The sequence below is a fragment of the Gossypium hirsutum genome, chromosome D05, assembly GCF_007990345.1.
Source record: "Gossypium hirsutum isolate 1008001.06 chromosome D05, Gossypium_hirsutum_v2.1, whole genome shotgun sequence".
NCBI classification, from domain to species: Eukaryota; Viridiplantae; Streptophyta; class Magnoliopsida; order Malvales; family Malvaceae; genus Gossypium; species Gossypium hirsutum.
Window position 1 is genome coordinate 35,250,264 of NC_053441.1, and position 16,232 is coordinate 35,266,495.

Here is a 16,232-nt window from a genome sequence, read left to right on the forward strand (position 1 = left end):
TTAGTGGACAAATATGGACATGAATATGATGTTTTGTATAGTTAATAACCAAGGTTAAAATGGTAATTTAATAAATAAATTAAAACAAAAGAAATTAAAAGATGGTATCATCTTCATGGTTGTCTTCTCCACTGATTTTGAGAGCAAGGGAATAGCCATTTTAGGGCTTGAAGTTCGACTAGCTAAGGTGCTTGCATGGTATGTGATTTTAGTCTCGTTTTTAATGATTTTTATGTTTTTAAAATCATTTTATCTTAATCTAGCTAGCCCAGGGTTAATTTGCAAAACTGTTAAAGGTTGAGGGACTTACCATGAATGCTTTTGAATGATTTTTTATGTTAAATGATAGATTATGAATCCTTTTTGAAAAATAAACAAGTTTTGTGAAGTGGTTTTTTATGACTTTTGGAAATAGAGATGAATTTGTTAAAGGTATAAGTTCTAGGGTTTTATGTGAAATGATGGTAAATATGGGTTGTATCAAGGCTCCTTGCATCTACGGTTAACATGGATTTAGATTAAATGGTTAAATTTTATGTTATAAGCTTAAGGACTAAATTGTGAAAAAGTTAAAATATTAGGGGCAAATTGATAATTTTGTATAAATATGAAATATGGACTAATTTGAATTCTAGAAGTACTTAATTGACTGAAATTATCTATTTAGAATAAGATAAACCACGTTCAGACTTAGATCAAGCAAAAGCTAAAGCTTCGAATTAGTTCGATCTAACTTCTACGTCCCTAGCTATCGAGGTAAGTTCATGTTAATGTTATTTAAATTGAATGTTTACTATGTTATTTTTATTGTAAATGAATCAAAGTATAAATGTATCAATGCTATGATGAATTGATGGATATTGAGTCTAGGTTAAACCTTAGGAATTATTAGGATACAAATGACATATCATTAGGGATTTCATGTTTCGGGTGCTGGTCTTGAATGTCCTACCGATGGTTGAGGTCCTTCATTTGTTGTGGATTCTCCACAACTTGTGTTAGCAGCATCGTGTAGCTTATATTTCGACCCAGAGCTCGTGTGAACAGGCCCATTTCATAGCTCGTGTGAGTATTGATGTAAAGGCACACTTCGTATGAGCTTTCCCGAGTACCTGATATAATTTTAAATGGTTCAATGGGTAAGAAAAGGAAAAAGGAAATGGTAAGTATGCAAATGCAATGAATCATGACATTATGGTAACATTGATGATGTAAAATGTTATGTTTATACATGGTAAACTACATATCCTATGATTGATTTCATATATATATGAACAAGTATACTAATTTGTGAATTTGATGATGTTGTATAGGCTTATGCCAAGCATATGATTTTGGTTGATATTATTCTTATGTTATATATATTATGCAAATGAAATGGTAAGTAAGTAAAAAGAATGGTTCATAATATTATGAAAAGGTTGATAAATATATGATGTATCTTATGAAATCCACTTATCTTAAAAATGAACTTATATGTAATGTTGATGAACTTACTAACTTGTGAGTTGATGGTGTTTTAATAGGCTTAAACTAAGCTTATGGCATTGGTAATGCTTTATGTTTAATCTATGAATTGTAATAATAAAGTGGTAAGTTATGTTTAAAGTTTATACGAGCTTACTAAGCACTCGTTGCTTACGTAGTTATTTTTCTTTGTTTTATAGATTTTCAGAAGCTCGATCGGTTTGAAAACTCGTCGAAGATCTATCACACTGTCCAGCAATCCTTTTGGTAGTTATTGAGCATTTTGGAAAAGGTTTATAATGGCATGTATAGGGTGATTTGTAATGGTATTTGATTAATGTGTTAATGTTGTTTTGGCATGTATAAGTTTTGAAAGTTATGTTGATTTGGTACCATTTGATGTCTTGTCAAAGTGTGCACAAATGATTTGAAAAGTTATGCATGAAATGGTTTTGAAATGGCTTGAGTTTAAGTCAATTTTGGGTTCACACGGCTTGTGACACAGACGTGTGACACAGCCGTGTGAGGCACACGGCCTAGCGACACGGTCGTGTGTCATCTATGAATTTCATAGGGTTCATGTCAGTGAGTTACACGACCTGGCACACGGGCGTGTGGGGCAACTAAAAAAGTTACACGGCTTAGCACACGGGCGTGTGACCCTACTCAGTGAGTTACACAGGTGAGGACACGGACTGAGACACGGCCATGTGTCCCTAGTTCAAAAGTTACACGGCTTGGGGTGGTTCTACACAGCCGTGTGACCCCTGTTTTCAAAATTTGCAACTTTTTCTTAAACTTTCCAAATTAATTCAAATTAGTCCTTAATTGCCTCAAAGCTATTTTTAAGGCCTCGAGGGCTTGATTTAGTGACGATATGTATGAGAATGAATGTTTTATGATATATTTAAAGAATTATATGTTATGACGTTTAAATGTTTTTGGTTGTACAGTAATGCTCCGTAACCTTAATCCAGTGACGTAGACAAGTTAGGGATGTTACATACATGTTCACAAAAAGTGTGGGATCCAAACAAGTCATCATGTTAATATATGTTGGTGATCTACTGTTTATAGGAAATGACAATGAATTGATCAGTGAATTAAAAGGTATATTGCAGAAGAATTTCAAGATAAAGGACCTTGGGAGTCTAAAGTATTTTCTTGGGATCAAAGTATCAAGATCAGATGTAGGCATTATGCTAAATAAAAAGAAATATGCTCTCGAATTAATTGAAGATGTCGATTTAAAAGGAGAAAAATTAGCAATCACTCCATTAGAGCAGAATCAAAAGCTTACAATAGCAGAATTTGATGAAATATTGTAGTCGAAAAATGATGTTGAAGTTCTAGCAGATGCAACAATTCATCAAAGGCTAATTGGGAGATTGTTGTACTTGACAAACACTAGGTCAGACATTGTTTATGGTGTGCAACATTGAAGTCAGTTCATGCATAGGCCTAAAAAGTCTCATTATAAAGCTGCATTGATAATAGTGAGATATATTAAAAGCAATCTAGTACAAGGAATTCTACTTGCTTCCGATGGAGTTCCAATGTTAATTGCATACTGTGATTCAGACTGGGCATCTTGTCTTATGTTTAGGAAATCAGTAACGGGATATTGTATAAAACTTGGAAGCTCTTTAATTTCCTAGAAATTAAAGAAACAAAACACTGTCTCAAAATCTTCAACAGAAGCCGAATGTAGAAGCATGGCATCTACTGTTGCAGAGTTGGAATGGTTACAAGGCTTACTTGAAGAATTGGGGATTAAATAAAGTAAGTCAGCTGTGCTTTATTGTGACAGTCAAGCTGCAATTCATATTGCAGCAAATCCTATTTACCATGAAAGAACCAAGTACATTGAAATTGATTGTCACTTTGTGAGAGAAAGTATCCCAGAAAGGTTTAGTGAAAACTGAACACATTCCAACAAAGGAACAACTTGTAGACATTCTCACCAAAGGACCGGAAGTGCTACAACATCGACACTTAATATCCACGTTAGGAGTGATAGAAATATATCACCCTCCAACTTGAGGGGGGAGTGTAGAAGTTGGTAAATAAGCGATTATAACAACTCCTAATATTTAAGGATTAATTCTTTGTAATTAACAATTAATATATGTGCCAAGCATGCTAGTTAGCTACTGCCTACCTACTATATAATAAGAAAGCTATAGCAACAAAAAAAAATATCAACATTTTATTTTCTCTCCTTTTTTCAATCGATTGCTTCTCTTTTCAATCGATTGTTTCGTTATCTATTGATATCTCAACAAATTTCCCACAAATCAGAACATATATATATAATTACTAAAAAATAATCTAAAGAATCATGTCTACTTGCATTTTCTGAGGAAAAAACATGATTATTTTTAATTTTTAAAATATTACAATTCATTTTTATTAGTAAATATCTTTTGAAATAAAAATTAATATAAAATAATTCTTAAAAACTAGAAAAATAATTTTTTTTACTATTCGAAATCCACGAACAATTTTAATTATCATGTACAATATTATGATTCTAAACCCACGTAATTTCTAATAATTAAATGAAAAACATTTTTTAAATTTGACCAATCATGTTCCATATGTAAAAAATTTAAAAAGGAGTTAAAGTCGCGATGTAAAAAAGAGTTATTCCAGTTAAAAATGCATAATATTACTTCAAAAGATTATACATGTTTTGGAAAGGTTAATCATGTAAAGATATAATTTAGATTAAATATTGTAATCGTTTGAGTTTTTCTTTTTTTATAAAGATAAGAAAATGAATATTAGTTAAATAATTAATTTAAATATGTATTTGATTGATAACACTCCAATTTTATCGATTCAATTAAAGCTATATAAATTTATGACAATGAGGCTTCATTCATTTAAAAATAAATACAAAGAAATGACCAAAAAATTTCAAGTGAGGGAGAAGGAATCCCATAGTGAAGGCAGATTTTCGCATAATCATTAGACTATATGAGGACATTGAAATCATTAAGGCGATATTGTAACAAAAAATGGAGATGAAATACCATCTATTTTTTATTTTTGGATAAGATCCATAGTATTTTAAAACAAAGCATGTCTAGATCGATTATCTTTGAACTCATAGAAAGTTGAATAAAATTTATATGATTTGGAAGCCAGGTCAACTAGTTGAATTGATAAATTCGATAAGATTCATACAGATGGAGGATTGTATTGATGATATATAGCTCTATATGTTACCTTCGACCAACATGTAACGGTTCAACTTCAACCATACCAAATCCATATAGTTGCCTGGATAAGATTACTAGGGGTTTTAGGTGTTATGCACAAACTTATAAGTACTCTTTGAGCTGTTGGGGAGACAATTGGAGAAGTCATTAAAATTGACTATAATACGAGCTGTGGGTATAGAATCCTACAATTTGGATTTCAACTTTATAATAACTTTTGGGCTGTAAATTTTTGTTTTTGAAGTTTAAATGTTAATTGATTTAACTTAAGAGTCAAGACAAATTTAACCTTCTAAATTAATTTTGGTTTTAATTAAATTAAAAACAATGCTAATTTGTTCTAATTTAATTTAATGAATTTCTTAAAACTATGGTATGAAGTGGCGTGGGTATTTAGATATCATCTCATGTTTGTTTCTGAAAAATAAAAATAAAAATGAATTTGTTTTTTTTAGAAAATAAAAATTTAACAAAAATAAATAAAAATTATATCTAAATTCATTTGAATTTTATTTTGGAAATAGTTGTAACCAAGTTATGCAGCCCGCAAATCTTGCAACTAGTTTCTAAGTACTTCCACCTTATCTTTTCCATGCAGCTTCATGTATCGAAACAGGCTGAGGAACATATTCTGGGTCCCTCTGCTATAGTGTTTCTCTATTCCTTCATGGTTTTTGGCTATCGTGTCCCTTTGCCACGGGATTTCACAGTTCAAACAACCATTTAGCTCTTGCCTAATGGAGGAGGCCCATTCTTCCTTGTCATTACACAACCTCCTTTCTTGCCTTCAAGCACTCAGTAACTCTTGCATGTTGTGTTGCAATAATTTCTGCTGTCGTTCATAGGCCAATTGCTATGGTTGTTGGGATTCTTGACACTCTCTAAACTGCTCTTGCAGACTCCAGAATTGTTCCTGCAACTCCGAGAACTGTTGAGAGCTGACGTTTTGATTTTGGGTCGTGCATGTTTGATTTGGATATTGGTGTCTGGGATAAGTTTTATAATATCTTTGTAGGTATGGGTATGGTTGAGTATATCGGTTATAAGGGTCATAGAAGTACATTCCAAAGTTTTGAGTTGGTTGTTGGGTTTGATTAATATTTTGGGTTTGCTTTTGGTTAACTTCATGAGTAGGAACGATGTTTTCTCAGTTTGCCATTAGAAGAATGTCATGGTGGGACTGAGTTCGTGCTAATTGCACCAACTGTTGATGACAAGTTTATACATGATAGAGAAGATGGTGGAGATGCAGGGTTCACCAAGGTGACCAAAGTTAAAGATAGGAAGAGGAGAGAGCGAGAGAGACCCCTTCTATTTGCATGCTTCGGGCTTTATATACCATTAGTCACATATCCTAAGATGTCTATCATTTGAAGCTCGTGTATTCGATTCATACTCACTGCATCAATTATTAATGATAGGTTCTCACACACAACGGAAAAAATGATGAAGATGCGAGATTCACCTTGTTTATGATAGGGTGGAAAGCCTTTTAGTAGGGTGACTAGAGAGAATATCCCCTTTTGCCCATGTGCTCTTGCATGCTTTGAGCTTTATATACCATTAGTGATCACCTTGAGATTAGTGGGTCATAGCTAAGTGGCCAAGTGATTAGGTAGATTAGCACTATGATATACCTTGTGTCACTTTGGACGAAACATGGTGATAGAAGCTTGGTGTGGTGGTTAATGAGTGAAACTCGTCCGACTATTAGCCCAAAAGATTTTTGTGAGGGGTTCTTTTAGAAGATCCGTTCATACTATTCACAAGCTTGCTGCTTAGTTCAAACGATTGGAGTGTCACTAAAATTATTTAAATAACTCCTTCACATATATTAATTTTTATTTTCATCGGTCTCTTCATATAGTACTGATACATGCTAAGAGAAGAGGTATTGAAGTGGCATATTTCAAGGAAAACTGCAAGCATGTCCAGCGCATCATAAAGGGAAACTCACAGAAACTACATTGGAAGTTTGCCCCCATTGGTGGATGATATAAAAACACCTAGGCAATATAGTGTTCACAGATGAAGAAATTGGAGTAATGAATGGTATGTATAAGGAAATGTCTAGTTGGGCCACTATTGTCGCACATGTTAAAACTTGTTTTTATTCTCCTTCCTCACTGAATGCTTGATTTGGTAAAAAAAAAGGGAAGATGCAAACTTTTCTTCAACTTTCAAACGAAAGAAAAAACTTTTGTTTAACCTAGATCAGTATTTGGAAGACATGAAAACGTTAAGGTAACTGTTCATGTTTTACTTTTATTTATTTATTTATTTTTTAAAACCATCCTTGAAAATTATCTTTTCAAGCATGTTATGTTGCGGTAAAAAATAGGCTTACATGTATATAAAAATATTTATGAAAAAATAAAACAAAAAGTCAATTAAGCTCATCAATTTCATTTGCATCCTATTGAGCTTTTGCATTGATAAAAAATAATTAAGATTTTATCTTTAACAATTTTCATCTTTAATCACGTTAACAATTAAAATTAATTTATGAAAAAATTAGACAATAACATGTGGCAACTTAATCTTTCATTTTTTTAATAAAAAATTATAAAAAAATTGATTTAGAAATATAAAAATTTTATTTGAAAACTAAACTAATTATATAAAATTATAAAAACTTATAAAAATTCTAAAACAATTCTAACTAATTATAAAAAATAAATTTTTTAAAAAATTATCAATTATTAATATATATATATATATAAATTATAAAAATTTATTTATTGATTCATCATTTTGAAAACCTAAACCCCTAAAACTGAAATGAACAAATGTCAAATCAACCATTAAATAATGGAAATAGTCATCAAAATATTTTATGCTGACATGTACTAATATTTGCAACCATTGGATAATGGCAATTTGGTTTTATAGTATCTAACCATACCAAAGTTATTTTCTAATATTCAATACTTAGCAAATAATTTTTAACTTTTCAATGTCCAAATTACCGTATTGTACTTAAAAAACTAGAGGTAACCTTGAAAGGTTGACAACAGTTTTTTTTAACATGAAAATGACTTCAATGATCTGATGACTATTATTATTATCTAATGGTTGATTTGATGCCTCGTGTTCATTCTAATTTTAGGGGTTTAGCTTTCAAAATTAGAATGCAATAAATGACTTATTTATAAATTTGATAATTTATTCGAATTTTTATAAATTTTTATGAATTTTTTTAATAATTTTTATAAGTTTATATAAAAATTTAAATATTATTAATATGTTTTATATAAAAAACTTATAAATATTATAAAAACCTATAATGATTATAATAAATTATAAATATATATAATTTTTTATGGATTTTTACAAGTTTTTTTTATAAAACTTTTAATATTTTTATTAGAAAAATGAAAGATTAACCATGAGCTATTACATGTTGCTATCTGATTGATCCATCAAATGATTTTAACGGACAACATAATCAAATATGAAAACTATTAATGGAGGGGTTTAATTGATTTTCTTGAGGAATTTTTATACTTAAAATTTTGATATAAAATATTAACAACTCTTCCACTGGCCTAGGCCAACAAATCAATTTTTGTGTAGCGGCCCACTTTATATTTTCCTGGGCTCTAACTTATGCTTTTAAATTGATCCAACCAAAAATATTTTTAGTTTGCTCGCATCCTTCTTTTATTTTTTAAAAGATATATGTATATATATCATTTTTTGGAGGAAGAGCTAAAGTGTTGCCCACAATTTAAATTTTTGGTGTTTTCTCGTATTAAGATTCAAATAGATCATAATGTCATTGTTGAAAAAGTTATTTTGCAATATTTCATATACATCGAAAAGTGTCGATTAAAATCTTAAGAAAATTAAAATAAAATGTTAGATACACTTGACACTTTCTTAAAAATATAATGTTTATATATTAATAAAGATAATATTAATTCATTTTAATTTATTAAATTATTTTTATTAAAAATATTTGAATTAGATATTTAATAATAATACTTTTAATAAACTCTATTATTAGCAAATGTTTTTTAAGAGAAATAACTAGAATTTTTTATTCAAAAACTATCAGAGGCCCAAATAAAGAGCTCTTAAAAACAAAACAAAGCAAACGCCCAAATGATTAATAACAAAATAAACAACACAAGCCCAACTGTTTAAAAAAGCTAAAAAAAACTTTTTTTAGCTTTAAAGATTTAGGGCCAGTTCTTTATTGCTTAAAAAAAACACTTCTGACTCCAAAAGCACTTTTGAAAGAAAAGCTGTGAAGAACAAGCTGTTTTTGGCTGAAATTTTTAGCTTTTCAAAAATGCTTTTCAAAAGTACTGCTGAAAAAGAGCTGAAAAATAGAAGTTAAAAATTTTAGCTTTTCCTCCCCCAAAAGTACTTTTGGTACTTAATTACTTTTTCACCCCTCCAATAACATGGTATTTTTATTTTTTTCTTGGTGCTTAATTACAATTGTGTTAAAATCATTAATTAAAATTTTAAAAAATATTTTTTAAAAATACTAATTATAAATATTTAATGGTTATATTTAAATATTTAAAATATAGTTTATATATTCTAATTAAATTTTATAAATAATTAATATTTATTGCTTTATTTAAAATTTATATTTCATATATTAACAAGTTATAATAATTTTTTATATTTTTACTAAAATATGATAATATTAACTAATTTAAATATTATTTAAATGTATATTTGTTACTTGATAATAACATATCTAAAATGAATATTTTATTTCTCAAAAATACTTTTTAAAAGTAATACTAAACACTTAAATTTTAAACTAAACTTTTTAAAAATACTTCTCAAAAATATTTTTTCAGATCATTTTCAAAAGTAATGAATAACTCGCGTTAGCCTCAGCTGTGTTCATTAGTTGTGCTCAACTCCTGAAAAACAACAATCGCGTTGGAAAACTGCAAAGCAGCCCCTCTTTCAGTCTTTCCATTTGGAAAACCAATTCATTTCTTCTTCAGCCACTCTTGAAGATGGGTCTGAAACTTCTACTCATCGTCGGTTTGTTTCCACCTATTCCGCCGCATATGGAGGAACCCCATTTATCAAATAAGTATTTTCCCCTCTTTTTAGTCCCTCAGTAGCTAGGGTATGTGCAACCCTATTCGATTCTTTGTGGGTAAATCGAAAGAAAAATGAACAGATTCTAGTACATAAACGCTTTGAATCTTCAATATATGCTTCAATCTCAGATCTATTTTCCTCCTCTGTCAGCAGTTTCCTTATCACCGATCGTGTGTCTCCTTCAATTTTGACCATCAACAACCGGAGATTTATCCCCAACCGGATCGCCTGAAGGCACGCCATCGCCTCCGATGTGAACACTGACGATATGTTCTCATGCAGTATTGTTCTCATGCAGCATCAAATTTTATCTGAACAGTCGTCCTACTTGGTGCTTTCCATCTTCCCGGGCTCTTTATCTGAACTAGTAAGTTCGCAGTCAACCCATCCAGGTCTTTTAAGTAGTTCTGCACATAATCTGCTATTTGGGATCCTGATTTTTGCTCTCCCTCATGAATAAACTTATTTCTTGATGATCAAATTGCCCAAATAGCATATGCAATCATCCTGCATTTGTATAAAGGATAAGTATCAAAAATATTGTTTATCCATTCTCTGTATTCAGTATTTGCCACTGCTATCGGCCAAGTAACATGTAATTTCTCCCATGTTTCTTTTGTGATAAGGCAGTCCCTAAACACATGCTCACTCATTTCAGCTTCATTCTGGCACCTTGGGCAATTTGCAGATCCAGCCAATCTTTTGTAGTGCAGGTTGTTGAAAGTAGGCAAAAAATTACATGAAATTCTCCAACTTGTAATGTTTACTTTTGAGGGTAGATCTAAGTTCGAAAGCGGCTTGTAAAACTGTTTGTAATTTATCAGCATAAGAGTATGTACATCTTGTAATTATAGTTTATACCCATTACGAACTGAGTAATCCTCCGTAGCCTCCCCAGGCTAGATAATGTGGTCTTCGTGCGAGTTCATCAATAGAGGAATGCACAAAATTCTTCCAGCATCTACCTCTGTAAAGGTATTTTCAATCATATCATTTTTCCATCTTATTGTTCTTGAATCAATAAGATCTGCTACTTTGTTCAAACTCGACTTGTTTCCAGTATACCGAACTTCGGATTCTCCACTTCCAAGTACCGAGGCATCCTTCCAAATTGAGACATTCATTCCATCTCCAATCCGTCAGCCCAACCCAATCTGGAGGAGCCCTTTTGCAGCCAACTAAACTGGAATTTTTTAAAAAAATTATCTTTAAAATATTTGGCTTTTAACGTTCGCGCCAGTAACGAATTAGGATTACGTATCAAACACCAACCCTGCTTGGCTAATAACACCACATTAAATTTCGACAGACTTCTAAACCCATGTCACCATATTCCTTAAGAGCACACAAAGTCCTCCAATCGCACCAATGTATTCGTCGCTTCCCTCGACCTTTTTGCCACAAAAATTCCCTATGATATTCCCCAGTTCCACACAAAGGGATTTTGGCATTGTAAAACAAAGCATCGTATATGTGGGAATTGCTGGCAACACAACTTTGATAAACACCTCATTTCCTCTTTGCAAAAGATGCCTGATATTCCAGTTGTTTATCTTCTGCTTCAATCTATCTTTCAAACCTTGAAACACCACCCTCCTTCCTCTACCTACCATATTTAGTAATCCCAAGTACTTTTCCTGATCTGTAGAGCAATGAACATTAAGTACTTGAGATGCCATATCTTTATCATGTTCAGTCACATTAGCGCTAAAGAAAGTAGTGGATTTTTCAAAATTAACACATTGACCCGAGCAAACTTCATATTCACAAGGTATATTTTTTATTACATTAACCCCCTCTCCGTGACCTCTCCAAAAAGTATACAATCATCCACGAACATAAGATGAGTACTTGGAGAGGCATTTTGACAAACTCTTGCTCTTGCTATTTGCCCTTCTTGCCTTGCTAATCTCATAAGAGCCAATAAACCCTCCCCACACAATAAGAATAGATAAGGGCTTAAGGGATCCACTTGTCTCAACCCTCAAGACAATTTAAAGCTCAACCCTTCTTCACCATTAATCATGATAGAATACAACATCGTACGAATGCAATGGAGGATAAAATCAATAAAAGGACATGCAAAGCCAATTTTTAACATCATACCTTTAAGGAAAGGCCATTCAACCCGATCATAAGCTTTGTTCCTGTCTAACTTTAAAGCCATAAAACCATTTCTTCATGTTCTTTTGTTTTTGTATGCATGAAACACCTCATATGCAAGCAACACATTATTAGTGATAAGCCGACCTGGTACAAAAACGCTCTAAGAATCACCAACTCAAAAGTCCAGAGCCTTTTGTAGGCGATTAGCAACAGTCTTAGCAATAATCTTATAAATCACCATACATAGACTTATAGGACGAAAGTTTTTTAGATTGAAAGGATGAGAGATCTTTGGTGTTAAAACTATATTAGTTTTATTTAGATCTTCCAAAGAATTTACATTATTTAGAATATCCAAACAGAAAGAGGTAGTATTTTTACCAACAATTTGCCAGAATTTATGGTAGAAAAGCGCTTGAATATTGTTTGACCCCGAAGCTTTTGTTAGCCCTATTCCTTTCAACGCCTCTAAAATTTCTTCCTCGTATTCTGCAGTCAGCTCTTGATTCATACTATCTGTTATACACCTTGATACCCCCGACAACACATGTTCAAGATTTCTAACCCCTCTCGCTTCAAACAATCTTTAAAATAGTTTCAAGCAATATCTTCCATCTCATGAAGATCAAAGGTCAGTGTATCGTCTTCCCTTTGTAGACCCTCTATACGATTCATGCGCCGTCTTTAAGATGCATGATTACGAAAAAATGAAGTGTTTTTTTTCTCCCATTTTCAGCCAATTCACTCTAGCTCGCTGCTTCCAATACCTTTCCTCCTTTTCCATATCCATATTTAAATGTAATTTCACATCTATCAACTCAGCCAGAATTTCACTCAATCTGTCATAGCCATCCAACTCCTCTAATCTTCTCATTAGGCGCTTCACTTCCTATCCTTTTTTTTTCTTACCCAAGTTTGCATTCCAACAGTGAGCCAAAATTTTATCCATAAAACCACCTGAACTCTCTTCCCATCATCTCATGATTTCTCCCTCATATGTCTCTTCTAAAGTCTACCAAGCTTCAAAACGAAACCTACTATTTCTTCTTCTCAACCCCTCATACTCCGTTTGGATAAGTAGTGGACAATGATTTGAGAATGAGTGAGATAAATGTCCTAGCGAACATTCTGGGAAGAGTTGTAACCATTCTGAAGTTTCTACCTCTCTATCAATTCTTTCTCTAATACTCATTTCCATCACATTCCCCCTCTCTCACATAAACTATGGACCCGAATAACCTATATCCTCCAATTGGCAGTCTTCTAAAGTTCTACGAAATTCCTCCATTCTAGCTTCCTCCCTTGGTAATCCTCCTTATTTTTCATGCATGTAGAGGATATCATTGAATTTTCCTCCAACTAGCCAAGGTAAATCACTATTCCTACCTAGGGGTGTTCATTCGGTTAACCGACCCGAAATAACATTAACTGAATTAACCGACCTTTCAAAATTTTTAACCGTTAATTGAACCGAAATTTTTTCAAAAAAAATTAACCGAACCGAAATTTTTTTGGTTAATTCGGTCGGTTAACCGAATTAACCGAAAATTATATATTTTTTATTTTTGGTTAAAAATTAACCGAATTAACCGAATTACCCGAATTAACCGGATTACCCAAATTAACCAAATTACCCGAATTAACCGAATTAACCGAATTGAATCACTACATAATTAAATTATTTTTAGACTTTTAGACTTTAGTTTTAATTTTAGTTTTAGAATTTTATTTTTATTTATTAAATTATTTGTAATTTTTATGATTGGGTTGGGTTGGATAATTGGGTTGGGTTGAATACTTGGGTTTGGATTGGATTTAGGTGAATAGTAGACCTATTTATATATTATAATTTTATTTATTATTTTTTTCGGTTAAACCGAAAAAATTCGGTTAACCGACCGATTTCGAACCGAATTAACCGTTAACCTAAAAATCAAAAAATAATTAACCGACCCCCGACCGAAAAAATTTGGTTAACCGACCGATTAACCGAATTTGGTCGGTTAACCGAATTTTTTCGGTTTTATCTGAATTTTGCACACCCCTATTCCTACCCAATGTCCGAAATAGATTCCACGTTTCAACCTTCTCTCTCACATCCGGTGCCCCATAAAAGCCTGTAAACCTCCATCGTGTATTTTCCTTATTCTCGTGAATTTCAACATCAATGTAGTTCCTCGATAAGCTCTTAGGAGTAACTAACTATCTTCTATTCCATCATAGACTCAACCCTCCACAAGTAGCATCAGCAGGAACATCAACACCATTAAAAAATCCACAACACCTTTTAATTTTCTCCATAAAGAAGACAATTTGGAGATCGTAAAATTTCAGCATATGCTAAAGTCTCCGTACTGCTCGCGCACTCCTCAACTTGTGAATATTCCAACATAAGATATTCATTTTGTCTAGTTTGCATACCCACTGACAGCCGCCGATATCTGTTGATTATGGGCAATATGCCCATCATTGATCACTAGCAAATCTTGATTCCTAAAAACGTTAGAGATCAAAAAATTAGAACGTTGCCACTTTTTTCCCTCAACATTTTTAATTGGGTTATCATCCAAATCACACTCCATAATCACCATGCCCGACATATTAGAGGATCCCACCCCAATCAATTTTTTTTAATTGCAGATTCCTCTAAATTAAATCCCAAAATATGATTGACATTAGACCATGATTCTTTCCTCTAATTTTGACTTGAATCTTGTCCATCCTACTATCCATCACTATTCTTTCCAAAAAAAACCCCATCTCCTTCCTCCCTTAGCCAGATGCTATTCACTGTTGTAGCTCTTCTCGACTTTGCACACAGCGTTAAATTCCACTCCACCTCTATCTCATGCATGTCGTGATGTAATATTACTAGGAAAAAATTATCCCTATGGCTTAGACAACTACATAAGAAGCAAAAATGGGTTAATTTTTCATATTTGATTTTCACATGTATAAAATTTGACAAAGAAATCATAATTTTCTTTTGTCTTTTCAATGTTCCAGACGTCAATTTATACTCGGATATGCAAATAGTTTTTAAAATCCCTAGATAATTGTTTCGGGTCATACTTTAAGAATCTTCCAATAAAATTTCTAAATTGACTCACCACTGATTCTTTGAAAAATCCCAGTGGTAAATCACGCACCTAAACCCAAAAGTCTGAATACACCAGCGAAATTGACATAGGATCCTCATTGTCCTGTAATATGTGCATAATCAAAATATGATTGTTGAAGGTCCAGGGAACAACTGTAATCACTCGACTGATATTTAACTCATTAAAGAATTTGAATAAAAAATATTTTTCGCCTAGATTTGAAATTTGCACTTCCTCTAATGGATGCCATAAGTTAGCCATCATGTTCCTCATAGCTGGAAAATGAACCACACTTGATGTCAAGAACCGGCCTCCAAACATAAATTATAAATTGAATTCTGAGGCTCCACTCCATCCGGAACAGGGAAAGCCTCTTGTTCCCCATCCTCTATACTCAGATCTGCTATTCCTTTTTCCATCACGCTTCTACAGCAATAAAACAGTACCCAAAAACCACCCTCGTGGGTAGAACAACAAGAAAATCAACAAGTACGAGATGAAAGAAGCAAAGAGACAAAAACGTGCCAACAAGCCGGCAAAGGCATGCCAACAGGCAGACCAGAATAAATCCAAAGCTCAATCTCGAAATTTTAGCCTTAATTCTCACTCATTATTAGCAAATATTTGAATCAATCCACAATATGATTTTTTTTTCAAATAAATTTCTTGAGAAGTGATAATCTTTGTTCATACCAAACACAATTTTAGTGTCAAACATCTAAAGCATTGACTTATTGACTTAATTTTTTTAATCATGAAAATAAATTGTAAACAAATTTAAAACCATATCTTTCTATTAACATCTAGATTAATTAAAATAACCCATATGAATGGAAGTTGACTCAACCATTTCCAAATATTTATGTGTACAGTCAATTATCTCTATAACAACTTCATTTGTCTACCAAAATTTTGGATGTTATAGAAAGGTGACTATTATACAACTATAACAACATTTGACATTTAGAAAATATTTTTATTTTTAAAATTTCAAATTAAAAAAAACTATAATTTATTTATAAGAATAATAATTAGTGAGATTTACTACCAAGAATGGGTGGGACCACTATATCTTCTTACATATCTAGAATAGTGAAATTCGTCAAAAAGATAAATTTATCCTGTTTAACTAGCACATCTATAACCACCTCATTAGGAAAACACAGTGTTGTCATCCAGTTGTAACGAGACTAAAGTAGGCTTACTATCCCTCAAACCTAGCTTCTGAGCTATGAAAAGTGACATCAAGTTG

The 16,232-nt window shown here is 32.1% G+C and overlaps 1 long non-coding RNA gene across 1 annotated transcript; it reads left to right on the forward strand.

The window, feature by feature from the left end:
* Window positions 1-9,517: 9,517 nt before the first annotated feature.
* Window positions 9,518-10,817, forward strand: LOC107904066 (uncharacterized). The gene is made up of 2 exons (XR_001686108.2): window positions 9,518-10,140; window positions 10,432-10,817. It is a non-coding gene; the product is annotated as an uncharacterized lncRNA (long non-coding RNA).
* The last annotated feature ends 5,415 nt before the right edge of the window (window positions 10,818-16,232 follow it).